The sequence below is a fragment of the Sphaeramia orbicularis genome, chromosome 16 (assembly GCF_902148855.1).
Source record: "Sphaeramia orbicularis chromosome 16, fSphaOr1.1, whole genome shotgun sequence".
In the NCBI taxonomy this organism is placed as follows: Eukaryota; Metazoa; Chordata; class Actinopteri; order Kurtiformes; family Apogonidae; genus Sphaeramia; species Sphaeramia orbicularis.
In genome coordinates, this window is record NC_043972.1 from 40,888,585 (window position 1) to 40,905,365 (window position 16,781).

Below are 16,781 nucleotides of genomic sequence, written 5' to 3' on the forward strand. Positions count from 1 at the left end.
TGTTTCAAAAATTAAATGCATGGTGTCCTGCTGAGTGGACATTTTTGTAACTTCATGAAAAATAAGTTCATTAAAAAAAAAAATTCAGTCGCATTTTTTTTTTAATGCCTAAAGAGGAATTAAAAAAACTCAGGAAAAAAAAATCTCAACTACACTGGAACAAAAAATCTGTAATTTAACAGAATTTTCACTGTTCATTTTACAGATTTTTCATGTATTTTTAAGATACAGGAAAATAGCAATGAAATGACAAAAACAGACTGTGATTTTACACGTCAAATGGAAAATAACATGAAAAAACTGTAACTGTGAATAACCATAAACTTTCCATTTTTAAAATACATTTGCAAATGTATCATAATTTCACAAATATTTCTTTTCTATTTATGAGACTAAACTGTTCATTTAAAGTTTAATACTGTGAAGAAAAAAAAAAGATAAAATAAGATAAAAATTACTGACAATTAACCATTAAAGAAGTATTTTTTCTGTAACTTTAACCAGACTTGTTTGTTAATTGACAAATATTTTGTGTAATTATGGGAGGTTTCACAACAAAAATGTTGAACAAATGTATTTTTGTGAATGTATAACATGTATAAACACTGATAAACTGTCCAAATACAGTTTTTATCAGTGGATTGTACAACTTAGTCTCATTAAAAATTATTTGTATATATATTTATAGGTAATTTCATTGTTTTAACACATGTAAATATTCTTCATTAAACATTAAAAAGTCAAAAAAAAAAAAAAAGAAAGCAAAATCTCATGTAAACTTAGGGCAAGAAACTGTATTTTAATTATGGAAAATTACCGTATTTTTATGAGATGGTTATTTTCCATTATTTAACAGTATTATTTTGGCACCCCAGCTGCCGGAATATTACCCTTTTTTCACTTTTTTTTTTTTTTTTTTTTTTTTTTTTAACAGTGTAAGGTTCTCATAATTCATGCATGAAAGGGTTAATCTTACCTGTATATATCCTACACTGCCTGTATATACTGTAAACACCCATATTTATGTCTCATCTGCAGTATAGAGTTAGCTTTTTGTACATATTAGTATTTAAGTAGTATATGTATAATATTTTATCTTGTAGCTTTTATACATTGCCTACATTTTTCAGTATTTTCTGTGATATTTTTATAGTCTTTTTTTCATGAAGTGTTTTTGCTGCTAAATGGATTTTCATTGTTCCTGTAACAGTGACAATAAAGGCCTGTTCTATTCTAGAAGTCGTGTTCAGATCCTTTACCTAAATAAAAGTACTATTAACACACATACAGTAAATTTACAACATTAGAAATCAAAGTTTATTATTGAAAACCATATAAAATGGTCAGTTTTTTCAGCTGATAATTTAGATTTATGTTACAGCTGCATTCATGTGTTTAGAAAGAAAGAAAGAAAGAAAGAAAGAAAGAAAGAAAGAAAATATCTAAATCTTACCAAGTCTATTTTTCTCATTTCTAGTCAAAATATCCCATCATACTTAAAATAAGACATAATCACCTAAAAAGTAACTTTTCAGCAAGATATAAGAACTTATTTTTAGACAATACATCTTGAAAATCTTATTTCGAGAAATCTTACCAAGATCATTTTCACTTGTTCCATTGTTTTGTTTTGTTTTTTTTTGGTTTTTTTTTAATTCAAGCAAAAAATCTGCCAGTGGAACAAGTGAAAATGATCTTGGTAAGATTTCTTAATATAAGATTTTCAAGAACTTTTGTCTAAAAATCAGTTCTTATATCTCACTGAAAAGTTACTCTTTAGGTGATTATGTCTTATTTTAAGTATGATGGGATATTTTGACTGGAAATGAGAAAAATACACTTGGTAAGATTTAGATCTTTGTATTGAGGAAACTGAAAGAAAGAAAGAAAGAAAGAAAGAAAGAAAGAAAGAAAGAAAGAAAGAAAGAAAGAAAGAAAGAAAGAAAGAAAGAAAGAAAGAAAGAAAGAAAGAAAGAAAGAAAGAAAGAAAGAAAGAAAGAATCTAAATCTTACCAAGTGTATTTTTTTCATTTCTAGTCAAAATATTTCATCACACTTAAAATAAGACATAATCACCTAAAGAGCAACTTTTCAGTGAGATATAACAACTTATTTTTAGACAATAGATCTGGAAAATCTTATTTCAAGAAATTTTACCAAGATAATTTTCACTTGTTCCGTTGGCTTGAATTAAGCAAAAAAATGTATGTCTTATTTTAAATGTGATGAGATATTTTGACAAGAAATGAGAAAAGTACACTTGGTAAGATTTAGATTTTTGCATTGAAGAAACAGAAAGAAAGAAAGAAAGAAAGAAAGAAAGAAAGAAAGAAAGAAAGAAAGAAAGAAAGAAAGAAAGATGATCCAAATGGAAATAGTCAGTGTACAGATGTAACATTTGCAGATGATGATTAGCAGAAAAACTGTTGTGTTTACTTAGAAAAACAATAAAAGCTCTCAGAGACCCCTCCCACCCTGTTGGGAGGTTTTTTTTCTGGCTTGTGTCTCCTCTTGAGTTCCTTCCACCCCCTCTCTCCCTCAAGCTGAGGAGGAAAAGTCCAAAGATCTCAGGGGTCAAAGTTCGTCGGATGCTTTTGTCCCCATAAACTACAACCATCTGTCCTGGAGGAGCTCCGTCCTGACTTCACATGTGGCTCAAACAAACGATTGTTCATGAAAGGCTACGTCAGTCTTCTGCCATGTTCTTGCCTAATCACCTTAGAGAACATTGCGTATTGTGGTCTCGGTGGAGAAGAACGGCCTTTTTTCATTCGTCCAGCTGGATGAAGATGACAAAGGATAAACAGGGACGCTCATTTCCAGATGTGTGTGTGCAGTGTTTGTGTTTATCTGGTAGCAGTGTGTTTCAGTGGTGCAAATGGAGTAGAAATCAGACATCGATGGTTGTATTTTCTTTACAGTTAATACCGTATGTGTTTATGGGTGTGTGGGGTTGTGTTTGCAGCTGTGTTTAGTGCAGTGGGACTGACACACACTTCTGCAAACACACAAGTCAAAAAGAAAACAGGTGACTATTTACAACACAGGTGGCAAACATGCGGCCTGTGGGCCAAAAGTGGTCCGCCAAAGGGTTCAATCTGGCTAATGGGATGAATTCTTGAAACGCAAAAATGACACTGAAGATATGTTGTCTATGGTGTTAAAATCTTTTTAGTTCAGGTTCCACATTCAGACCAATATGATCTGCAGTGGATCAGACCAGGAAAATACTATCATATGCCATGTTTCCACTACATGGTATCGACTCGACTCGACTCAACTCGGCCTTTTTGCGTTTCCATTACGAAAAAGGGCCTGGAATCTGGTACCTGGTACTACTTTTTTGGTATCACCTCCACCGAGGTTCCAGGACTGGGGACCAGATACTAAAACATAACATGTAAACACTGCAGACCACTGATTGGTCAGACAGTTTTCTCTGTGACCCGCCGTTTTACAAAAAACAGATGTGGAAGTGGACAGTAAATATAGCAGTAGGTTAATCCACATGAGAACAGCCCAAAACTACACCATGGTCGGTCGAGGAGGTTCAGACATAAAAATTCAGCATGAGCTTGACAAGACAACACAAAACAAGCGAGTTTATCAGCAACTCTCTGAGCAGACGACAGAAGTAACGCACTGCATCACTATGATGCCCAGGTACTGTAAAGTCTGTAGTATCCTGTAATGGAAACAGTCTCCAGGAATAGGACCTGGTACCCGAGTCGAGCCTAGCAGAGTCGAGCTGGATCCATGTAGTGGAAACGCAGCAATAATCACCCAGTGTTTTCCAGCCTTTTTTTAGTCGTGACCCCATTGTAACATCACAAATTTCTGGCGACCCCAGACATTCAAAACTGAGACATTTTTCTCTCGCGGATGTCTGGGCGGGGCCAGGCGGGTGAAGAAATCTTTCCATTCTCTGTTCGGTCCTGTTTTCTGATTGCGACTGTCCAGGCAGGTTGAAGCATATAACGCATATAACACATGATCAGGTCGATCAAGATATGCCCCCTCAGATATTATATCCTGTGGTTTTTTATTTGAACTGGATTTTTATTAAGTGTGTAGTGTTTTAATTACAATGAAATATATGTTAAATCATTAAAAAAAATATTTTTTTATTAGGATTCTCTTTTTTTTATCAATTACTAGAAATTTCAGGTGACCCCATTTGAATTCCAGGCGACCCACGTAGGGTTCCCACCCCAAGGTTGAAAAACACTGCACTAAAATAAAAGAGAAAAGTTTGTAGTTGGTTATTAGGTTATTACAGTGTTTTTCAACCTTGGGGTCAGGACCCCACATGGGGTCACCTGGAATTCAAATGAGGTTGCCTGAAATTTCTAGTAATTGATAAAAATAAAAAATAAAAACTTATTAATAAATAATACATGGTGAGTTGACAGAGACAATCCCAATCCATAAAAGACATGACAAACTGAAGCTGAAACTGAAGCACTGTGGTACTGTTTATCTTTCAAATGTTCAGTGTGGTCGGTCTCAGATGCTGCAGCTCTTTCATAATTCATAGTTTGAGTTATTGTTTGTTCAGTACTAACCCTTTTATGCATACTGGTCACTACAGTGGACAGCTATTCTACAGCTGTTCTATTGTTTATTCATGGGTTTTGTTGTTTTAGTTTCATATCAGCTGACACAGTGGAGCTTATGCATCATCCAAAACACTGCAAATCATACAATTATTGTAACTTTGCTGCTCTTGATAATCCTGATCTGCAGTAATATGTTTTAGTGTAAATCAATTGCTAATTGTTATTAGACTGTAATTAACAAACAATTTTTTTTTTTTTTTTTTTTTTTTGCATATCCTCCTGAGACCCAGCAATGCATTTTGTCCTCTGTAAGGGGCAAAAGTTTGACAGTTTTACTTTAAGAATGCTGTGCATTGCCAAGGACATTCCATTAAAAAAAATCAATAAATGAATAAAAATAATTTTAAAAATATATCTGAAAAAACTGTTGCATTATGCAGTTTCCAATCAAGATAATTTTTTAATGTAAAAAGCTAAAACTGTCAATTTCCTGGGTCTCAGGAGGATTTTATCTCCATGAAATGAGTAATAACTAATATTAAAGTATGATAAAATGTGAGAAAACAGTAGCAATTTAGCAATTAGCAGCATTAAAAAATTTTTTATTTCATAGTTTTCACACAGTATATCACTTTCTGATGATGATTTTTAAATAAATGTTTCTTTGCTTCAAAACTTAAATGCATGGTGTCCAGCTGAGTGGACATTTTGTAACTCCATGAAAAAAAGGTTCATAAAAAAACATAAAATAAAATCAATTGCATCATTTTTTCCTCATGCTTAAAGAGGAACAAAAACACTCAAGAAAAAATAATGACCAAGGTTCTCATAATTCATGCATGAAAGGGTTAATTGTCAGCCTTGTAAATCCAAGATATCCTGACCAAGGAAAATAAAATTCTCACTTTGTGCAGTAATCTACACCTGACTTTTCTGCCTCCGTCCATAATAATATACATTATATAGACTAAATGTCATCTAAAATTAACGTTTATTTGTAACATAGTATAGCAAACTATTACATGATTAAAAACAAATTAATTTTGACAAAAAAAAATGTCTCCGGGGTCACCAGACATTTGTGATGTTAAAATGGGGTCATGAGCCAAAAAAGGTTGGGAACCACTGGGGTAAATAGTGATCGTGTTGCTACCTTATGAGCAGTATTACAGAAAACCCAATTATTTACCCATGAGGCCACTCTTTATTCCTCAGTCCATGAATGTGTACTTGAAGTTTCATGACCGGTGGATGGAGCTCCAGTACTCTGAGACGTACATATCCTCTAAGGACCATGATAATGAAACCAAATGTCCAGTAAACAGTGTTGGACAGATCGACCAAACAACCGCTGGGATGACATGACAATAAAATTGCTAGTGGTCTGAAAAACTACATTTCCTTTTTCCTGTGTGTGTTAAGAAAAGCCAACACTCAGAGGACGGTGGTGTTGGATAGAGCCTGAGGACTGTGCAAATATTTCCACTTAATACCTCTAAGACTCCTAAAAGATGAGATTAGCAGCATCCTGATTTGCATTTACAGTTCATTTTTGTTGGCAAACTGTCACGGCTTCCAAACAGAGTGTGTGTACAAGAACCCAGATGAGCAAAGAAAAAAAAAAGGGACTGTTTCCTCCATAAAATGACTGGCTTCGGTCTAACTCCCAGATAACAACCCAGAACGTCTGAAAACGCGACGAAATTAAAGCCATTAAACATGCAATGTGTCCAGATGATGTTGTTCGATCTCCTTTTTCATGTTCTTTGGGCCTCCTGTCATGATCTCTTAAACAAATCCATGAGTCAAATCTCTGTTTACCAGTGAAGCTTTAACATGATACCTACATTTAAGACAATAAAAAACAAACCGCTCGTCTCCGTGCTCTTCCCACACAGTCTAATTCGGTAACAGACAGTGACTTCAGATGTGGTTCTAAACTGGTGCCAGCAGAAGCCAGGACTTTGTTGTGGCATCGGACACATGGTGCGTCTTACAGTTCCGTGATCAAAGACCCGCTCCAGTGCATCGACTGAGGCCCACGACGACAAATGAGAGGTACTTCTGCTGCTACTTTAGACTTCCACTCCATCTATCGTTCTGTTTTTTACCTCTCTGCATTTGTCTGACGATGGATAATATGAAAACTTCTTAACTTTTTATAGGTCTCACTCATAGAAATACTCTGACATTATTTCCTGTGATCACTTTGTTTTGAGTGCGTACGTGTTTGTTTGTTTGTTAGCAAGATAACTCAAAAAGTTATGGACGGATTTTCATGAAACTTTCAGGAAACGTTGATACTGGCACAAGGAAGAAATGATAAAATTTTGGTGGTGATGGGGGGGGGTCTGTCTTGGTGGAGGTCTGCGCTATCCGAGTGCTTTTCTTGTTTACATAGTTATTTCTTTTTTTTTTATTTTACCTTTTTTGTTTTATGAGTACTTTGCTATTTTTTTTAGTACTATCATTAACCCTTTGATGCATGAATTATGAAAACCTTAGTTCAGATTTTTTCCCTGAGTGTTTTTATTCCTCTTTAGGCATGAAAAAAAAAATGTGATTGAAATTTTTTTAATGAACCTATTTTTTATGGAGTTACAAAAATGTCCACTCAGCTGGACACCATGTGTTTAATTTTTGAAGTAAAGAAACGTATTCAAAACACAATATCAGAAAGTGATAAACTGTGTGAAAACTATGAAATAAAAATGTAACGTGAGGGTTCGTTGGTGGTTAATAGTTCATTCTTTATAAAATGAGACTGCAGGATGGAGATGGATTTCTCCTTTCAACAGTGCTTTACTTTACACGTACCGTAACAGCAACCACAACACTTCCTGAAACCACATCTCACATGACCAAACCAGCCAATCAGGAACTAACAGTACCTAGCTCAGTAAATGTTAAGTGATTTAGAAAGGCACATTCAACAAGTTATTTTAGCTGCTTATAGACAACAAATGAAAATAATTAAATGTGTATATGTGTAAATAATTATTCTACAACATAAATGTACATAGTTATTTGTGTAAACACTGTCAATATATATTTTTTTAACAAATACCTGAATTAACTTATTCCCTGTAATTTACTCAATTGTTAAACCTGACATTCCTTCAACATAATTTTAACTTCTGAGTCTTACAAAAACATTTTTTTAATGCAGCTAATCTGATGTTTTCTCATATTTTAACATACTCTAATACTAGTTATTACTCACTTCATGGAGATAATACAGGGTGGGGAAGCAAAATTTACAATATTTTGAGGCAGGGATTGAAAGACAGTGTATGACCAATTAGTTTATTGAAAGTCATGAGAATTTATTTGCCACAAGAAAATGTACATAATAGAAAATGTTTTTATTCTATGTGTCCTCCTTCTTTCTCAATAACTGCCTTCACACACTTCCTGAAACTTGCGCAAGTGTTCCTCAAATATTCAGGTGACAACTTCTCCCATTCTTCTTTAATAGTATCTTCCAGACTTTCTCGTAATAGTTTTACTCATAGTCATTCTCTTCTTTACATTATAAACAGTCTTTATGGACACTCCAACTATTTTTGAAATCTCCTTTGGTGTGACGAGTGCATTCAGCAAATCACACACTCTTTGACGTTTGCTTTCCTGATTACTCATATGGGCAAAAGTTTCTGAAAAGGTATGGATAATAGTGTTAGGTATGATTATGACATCAATATATGTTTGGTTTCAAAACAATTGACGTAGTGCCTGCTGAGAAAAAACAACTAAATGTTCATTGTAAATTTTGCTTCCCCACCCTGTATGCAAAAAAACCCTTTTTGTTTAAGAAAACTTTTAATTACAGTCTAAGAACTACAAGCAATTGATTTAGACTCAAACATGTTACTGCAGATCAGGTTTATCAAGGACAGCAAAGTTACAGTAAATGTATGAATTGCAGTGTATGGGATGATGCATTTAAGCGTCCACTGTGTTGGCTGATATGGAATTAAAACTACAAAACCCATGAATATATAAGAGAACAGCTGTAGAGTAGCTGTCCACTGTAGTGACCTCTATGCACGAAAGGGTTAAGTATGTTATGTAGGACCAGGAGTGGGAGGGTGAGGGGGTGGGAAGAATGGGACATGCTTCATGCCTCTGAAATTGAATATTCAAATGTTCAATGTAACTTAAATCCGCACCAAAAAATTATAAATAAATAAAATGCTTAAAAAAAAAAAAAAAAAAAGAAATACTGTGAAATTGAAATTTTCAATCTTAGTGTGTTATTGGAGGACATAACAAGTACGGATGGTAATTGATAAGAATCTAACGATTCCAATTCCATGATCGATTTTGCTTATTGATCCGATTCTCTTATCAATTCTCATTGGGTGAGGGAATAGAAGAGTACAAACGGGTTTGTTTGCATTAACTGACTTTTATATTTCCATCTCTGCACAGAAAATATAACAGATACTGTATGCACAAATAACTAGAAAAGCACTCAGAGAGCGCAGACCTCCGCCAAGGCAGATCAGCCCCCCCCCCCCCCCCCCCCCCCCCCCCCCATCACCACCAAAATTTCATCATTTGTTCCTTGTGCCACTATCAACATTTCCTGAAAATTTCTTGAAAATCCGTCCTTAACTTTTTGCGTTATCTTGCTAACAGACAAACAAACAGACAGACAGACAAACCCCAATGAAAACATTACCTCCGCCGTTCCACTGGGCAGAGGTAATAACAGATGACAGTTATTGAACATTTTAGATCAGTAGATGCTTTTGTTTGGTGGTGGATGCCTTTATGGGTCAATACAAGAAACAAACAGAGACGCTATATTAGATGGAAGCAGAAGACCTGCAGAAGGAAATGCTAGACTGAATCTTTGACAAATCAGGGAAGAGTTTAAAATGATGTTATATGAGCCAGAGCAGTAGTTCAGTTTAGGATGAAAAAGCTGTCAGCCATCTTCAGGTTTTTGTCCAAATGCAGCTCTTAAATCAGGAGCTGACGTTGGATGTTACTGTACGGAATACATCTGAAGGGCAAACTTTAAAACAATGATGATGATGATGATGATGATGATGATGATGATGATGATGATGATGATGATAAATCAGCTCTGGAGTGGATGGAAATATGCATGAATGTGCATTTTCTTTTATTTATTTTTTTTATGTTGTTCTCTGAAAACTCAGTTAAACTGTGCATCTGGATAGAAACCTACGGAAGCGTATTGTACGGAAGCGTATTGCATTCACAAAAAAAAAATAATTTCGGCTCTGTTTTTCTGAATTAATGAGATAATTATCTCATAATTACGAGAAAAAATAAGTTTAAAAAAAAAATCGGCGCTGTTTTTCTGAGTTTATGAGATACTGTTTCCTGAAAAAAAAAAAAAAGCTCTGTTTTTATGAGTTTATGAGATACTGTTTCCTGAAAAAAAAAAAAAAGCTCTGTTTTTATGAGTTTACGAGATACTGTTTTCCCGAAAAAAAAAAAAAAAAGCTCTGTTTTTATGATTTTACGAGATACTGTTTTCCCGAAAAAAAAAAAAAAAAGCTCTGTTTTTATGAGTTTACGAGATACTGTTTTCCGGAAAAAAAAAAAAAAAGCTCTGTTTTTATGAGTTTACGAGATACTGTTTTCCGGAAAAAAAAAAAAAAAGCTCTGTTTTTATGAGTTTACGAGATACTGTTTTCCGGAAAAAAAAAAAGCTCTGTTTTTATGAGTTTACGAGATACTGTTTTCCGGAAAAAAAAAAAAGCTCTGTTTTTATGAGTTTACGAGATACTGTTTTCCGAAAAAAAAAATAAAATGTGGCTGTGTTTCTGTGTCAGTGGGACAGTGGTCCCTGGTCCAGGCAGGAGCTCCTTCTATCTGTGCTGCTGAAAGCCTCTCGGGGGAGCGTGAAGTTGTTTCCGTTCTCGTAACCGGTTCCGATTACGGATCATGGAACTAGTTTCGTTCACAGAAATCAGAACCAAGCCCCGCTTCGTGCACGGATCAAGCCCTTCAAGCACACCGGCGCTCGGAGCCTGTAACCCGGCTTCCTGACAGGGCACGACCGCGGTGATGGGAGCTGGCATTAATGAAGTCAAATAAAATGACATTCACCAGCATTAAAGAAAATATACACAGCAGAAGAGTGCAAATGTGTATTCATTTATTTGTCAGACCTGATGGAAAGCATTAGTCAGAACTAGATCCATGGAGGAGCGGCTTGGTGTACCGGTTCGTCCCCCCTCCAATAACTTTCCATCAGGTCCAGGTGGACAGCTATCCGCTCCCCGGTGTGTAAGCCGGACTGGAGCGGGTGGACGGAGCAGCTCAACTCGACAGAACCCCGGCGCTCAGAGCCTGTAGCCCAGCTTCCTGACAGGACAGGACGCGGTGATGGGAGTTGGCATTAATGAAGTCAAATAAAATGACATTCACCATGATTAAAGAAAATATGCGTCTTGGTGTCCCGGTTCACCCCCCACCCCCGGACAGCTTTCCATCAGGTCCAGGTGGAAAGCTATGGGGGTGGGGGGTGAACCGGGGCACCAAGAGCTCCTCCACGGATCTAGTTCTGACTAATGCGTTCCATTAGGTCCGACAAATAAATGAATACACATTTGCACTCTTCTGCTGTGTATATTTTCTTTAATGCTGGTGAATGTCATTTTATTTGACTTCATTAATGCCAGGACCTGGAGTACGCTGCTGACACCATCCTGCTCAGCACATCCTACAGTCAGCTGACAGATGCTCTGGGCAGTTACAGTGAAGAGGCACAGAAGCTTGGCCTCCAAGTGAACTGGACAAAAACCAACCTCACGCATGTCGGTGATGGGCCAGATCCACCTCCCTTGCAGCTTAGTAATGACATTGTAGAACCTGTCAAGAGCTTTGTGTATCTGGGGTGATGACAGACAACAGGGACCTAAAACCAGAGATTACCCGCAGAAGGGCCCTGGCAGCATCAGCTCTGATGTCTCTCTGGAAACCACTGTGGCGGAACCAGACCATCTCACGCAGGACGAAGCCCCGGATCTACAACTCTGCCGTCCTCTCCATCCTGCTCTATGGCTCGGAAACATGGCCCTTAAACCAGACTCTGGCTGCCAGAATAGGTGGCTTTGATAGCAGGGCTCTCAGAACCATCGAAAACATCAGGTGGACCCGGCGGGTTTCCAATCAGGTGCTTGGAGCCCGCACACGCCAGCCCAAAGCATCCAGCCTGGCCGCGCAACGTCACCCCCGCTGGTTCGATCATGTCCTCCGCCTCCCTCCTGACCATCCAACAAGAGCCATCCTTCAGTTTGACCCAAAGGCCGCAGACTGGAAACGACCACAAGGCAAGTCCCGCACCCGATGGCTCGACGTCATTGCAGGCGACCTCCGACAACATGGAGTTACCATGGAGGACGCAGAGCAGCTGGCACAGGACCACCAGCCATGGAAAACACTGGTTCACCTGGTCGGCCCAATGCACCGGGACAGGACACCTGCCCCATGGCAGGAGTCCTAGTAGTAGTGGTAGTCATTAATGCCAACTCCCATCACCGCGTCCTGTCCTGTCAGGAAGCTGGGCTACAGGCTCTGAGCGCCGGGGTTCTGTCGAGTTGAGCTGCTCCGTCCACCCGCTCCAGTCCGGCTTACACACCGGGGAGCGGATAGCTGTCCACCTGGACCTGATGGAAAGTTATTGGAGGGGGGACGAACCGGTACACCAAGCCGCTCCTCCATGGATCTAGTTCTGACTAATGCTTTCCATCAGGTCCGACAAATAAATGAATACACATTTGCACTCTTCTGCTGTGTATATTTTCTTTAATGCTGGTGAATGTCATTTTATTTGACTTCATTAATGCCAGCTCCCATCACCGCGGTCGTGCCCTGTCAGGAAGCCGGGTTACAGGCTCCGAGCGCCGGTGTGCTTGAAGGGCTTGATCCGTGCACGAAGCGGGGCTTGGTTCTGATTTCTGTGAACGAAACTAGTTCCATGATCCGTAATCGGAACCGGTTACGAGAACGGAAACAACTTCACGCTCCCCCGAGAGGCTTTCAGCAGCACAGATAGAAGGAGCTCCTGCCTGGACCAGGGACCACTGTCCCACTGACACAGAAACACAGCCACATTTTATTTTTTTTTCGGAAAACAGTATCTCGTAAACTCATAAAAACAGAGCTTTTTTTTTTTTTTTTCCGGAAAACAGTATCTCGTAAACTCATAAAAACAGAGCTTTTTTTTTTCTTTTTTTCCGGAAAACAGTATCTCGTAAACTCATAAAAACAGAGCTTTTTTTTTTTTTTTCCGGAAAACAGTATCTCGTAAACTCATAAAAACAGAGCTTTTTTTTTTTTTTCGGAAAACAGTATCTCGTAAACTCATAAAAACAGAGCTTTTTTTTTTTTTTTTCGGAAAACAGTATCTCGTAAACTCATAAAAACAGAGCTTTTTTTTTTTTTCAGGAAACAGTATCTCATAAACTCATAAAAACAGAGCTTTTTTTTTTTTTTTTCAGGAAACAGTATCTCATAAACTCAGAAAAACAGCGCCGATTTTTTTTTTTAAACTTATTTTTTCTCGTAATTATGAGATAATTATCTCATTAATTCAGAAAAACAGAGCCGAAATTATTTTTTTTTGTGAATGCAATACGCTTCCGTAAATAACAATACGCTTCCGTATAAATGTAAATATTTTCATAATTTAATGTTATTTTTTGCACTAAAACAAAGAGAAGAATTTGGGATTGTTCTTATTTATGGGTATAATGTAATTTATTTAATTATTTATTTTACATTAAGCCAAGAAGAAAATTTGGAGTCATTATTTATAGGCTATTATATTATTATTTCACTTGGCATCATATTGGTCTGTATGTGGAACCTGAACTAAAATGAATTATGTTAATGTTCATTTTAATGCTAATGTTAAAGCTAAATCTGTGTGGCCTGCACTGACACTATGCGTCTTCTGGTCTCAGGTACGAACGCCTACACAAAAAGAACTACAAAATTTAACTGCTTTACAGCTAGGGATGGGAATCGTTAAGAATTTAACGATTCTGATTCCATTATCGATATTGCTTATTGATCCGATTCCTTATCGATTCTCTTATCGATTCTCATTGGGTGAGGGAATAAAAGAGTACAAACAGGTGTGTTTGCATTAACTGTCTTGTATATTTCCATCTCTGCACAGAAACTATAACATACACAGTATGTACAAATAACTAGAAGCACTCGGAGAGCGCAGACCTCCGCCAAGGCTGATCAGTGCCCCCCCCCCGATCACCACCAAATTTAATCATTTCTTCCTTATCCCATTTCCAACAAACCCTGAAAATTTCATCCAAATCTGTCCATAACTTTTTGAGTTATGTTGCACACTAACGGACAGACAAACAAACAAACTAACAAACAAACAAACAAACCCTGGCAAAAACATAACCTCCTTGGTGGAGGTAATAATAACAGATGACGCTGGGCTGGTTCGGGGGGGGTGCATTGAAAGTGAAACTAAAGACCCTTTACTAATTCCTCTATTGCCACATCTCTACTACGTGGAACCAATTCAGCTTATCTCCTGTTGTTGTGCACCTCATTTCCTTTCCCTTCTTACCTTCGGAAACTTGTTTTTGAGGAGTTACGACATTTGTTGCCCACAGCGGAACCGGAACTGGCCCGGCGTTCACTCTGCCGCTACATTCACAAGCATCTCTAAGTAGAGTATCAAATACGTGACATACCTGTAAATGATTCACATGCTGTGGACAAATGTTTGAGCAGGTTGGAGAGATTCCACCCTTTTGAAGACATGGAAGCTTTGACAGTGTTCCAAGTAAGTGGACCTGGTGTCGTCTGTTTGGACCGTTTCTGCCTTGACACCATGTTGGCTACAATCTGACCAAAACAATGCAGCATACGTGTGATGTCATCGCTCATGCGCAATGAAGGCAGACTCAATAAGCGGAATCGTTAAGCAGGCAGGCAAACAATTCCAAGGAATCGAGCTACTGGGAAACGGTTCTCAAAAAAGAACCGGTTCTCGATTCCCATCCCTATTCACGGCATACGTCACATGTTCCCTCCACCTTCAGAAAATGAGGCAGGTAAACAAAGTTACAAGTGAAGGAAAGCTACAAATAGGCTAACGGTCATGCCTGAAGCACCAAGAAAGCAAAGAGGGTTAGGGTGTTGTCCAAAGAGACAAAGAAAAGAAAGCATGAGAGGGATAAAATGAGAGGCCTCACTAGGGTGAATATTGGTCCAGCTTTCACTGGCAGGCGTGAGCTGAAAGAAAAGGATGGACGCCCCACCCATGGACGATGGAGACCTGGACTGGACCTATTACTGTTGGACTAGTACGTTAAAATTCTTTTATAAAATCTTCTGCATTCAAGCTTATTATTAGGGTTGGGCAAGTTAATGCATTTTTATCACGTTAACACATTCATTAAATAACACCGACAACTGTTTTTATCTCACATTAATGCCATTTTATTATAACTCCTATTCTTCTGCCTCTGCTTGTGTGCGTGTAGCGATTAGCTCGGCAGATAGACAAAAGGTTTACCAAGAAAAGCCAGACGCCCAAAACTTCTGTCCAAATCTTTTACTTGAGACTCACTGTAAAACTGCATCATACATACAAAATATGTCTGAGTTCTGTTCATTGCCTTAGTACATTTACATGGCATTATACATTTAAATTAATGGGAAAAAGATCGCTAGCTCAATGCTACACTTGAATGGGAAAATCCATAGACATGCTAATGATTAGCATTTACAGATTAATTTAAGATTTACAACGTCTTTTTATCCAGCAACAAAGGTTCACATCAGAGATATTTTATACATTTCATTCTTACAACAACTGAACATAAAATACTCACAGGCAAACATTTTTCGGGCCATACAAACAGAGTGAAGGAAACGTGTCTGTTAGTTCCTTCTTATGTCTGAACTGGCTACGGTAACACCGAAAGGACAAAACATACGTTAGTGCAATTTATTCCGACCACTAGCGGGCCCCCTTTGCTTGCTTTTAACAACTGAACATCACATATTAATGGTCTTATTAGTATTAGTACTTATTAGTGGGCTTAAGACTCCTGTCAGTCACTCACAAGCGGAAATAAACTGGTGGGGACATAAACATGGAGAAAAGTACTGGTCTTTTACATGGACATTTTTATTTTAAATGTCTTCAGATAGTGGGGTTGAGAAGGACAAAGTTGTTTGGAAGCACTGCAATGTGGGATTATTTTTATCACTGGAGTACTTCGAGTCTGAAATATCACTGAAAGGCAATACATGCTGTTGATGCCGGCCCCCCCCCATATAACTATGTGATTAATCATGATTAAATTCACACGATTAATTGCGATTAAAAATTTTAATGGCTGCCCAGCACTACTTATTATGTTTCAGGTCGTGTTATTGAAATCACAGCCTTCCGTTTATGCCCATACATCAAGTTAATCAAGCAGTAGCCATCTGCATTTTTATCAAGCCAGTTATAGGCTGTTATATACAGATCTGTTCATTTATCTTTTTTTTTTTTTTTTGTTTCTGATATTTAAAAAAAAAACAATAATGTTTTTATAAAATGCTGTAAGGCTACTTTACCTGGCCTGAAGACATGGTTGAATGCACATTAATTGTCTTACCTCAGGAAATTTGCCGGCATCAATGGTTTGTCAACAAATGCACAAATATTAGCGACATACAGATTTTATGACAGTTGTTACAGACAATGCCGTTTCTTGACTATAGGGGGACCTTGTGAGCAAAAATTCCATGGTGTCACTTTAATGTCTTCAGTGTAATTTTTGAACTTTTCAGATTTATTCCAAGGGTTGGATTGGAACCCTTGGTGGGCTGGTTTTGGGCTGCAGGCTGCATATTTGACACCCCTGGTCTGAGGGTGGAAAGAGAACCTTGTTGAAAATACATTGCATTTTTCTGCTACTACATCTGTATTATTCTAAAATATGCATCATGGAAAGTGTGTTTACTCCAGTTTTCATGACACTTTGTTGAAAGTAGGGCTCAGATCAAGGATGAAACCCCTTAAATTTTGGAGCTGATCCATGAAAATACACAGATCCTGGATGTATTTATCTTTTTTTCTTATATTGCATGGGACGTTTGATTGAAATACTGGACCAGCCCTTTTAGTTTTAAACATAGGCTTAACGTAATGATTAGATTTAATGATTATATCAACAAAACGTCATGTTCCAAGTA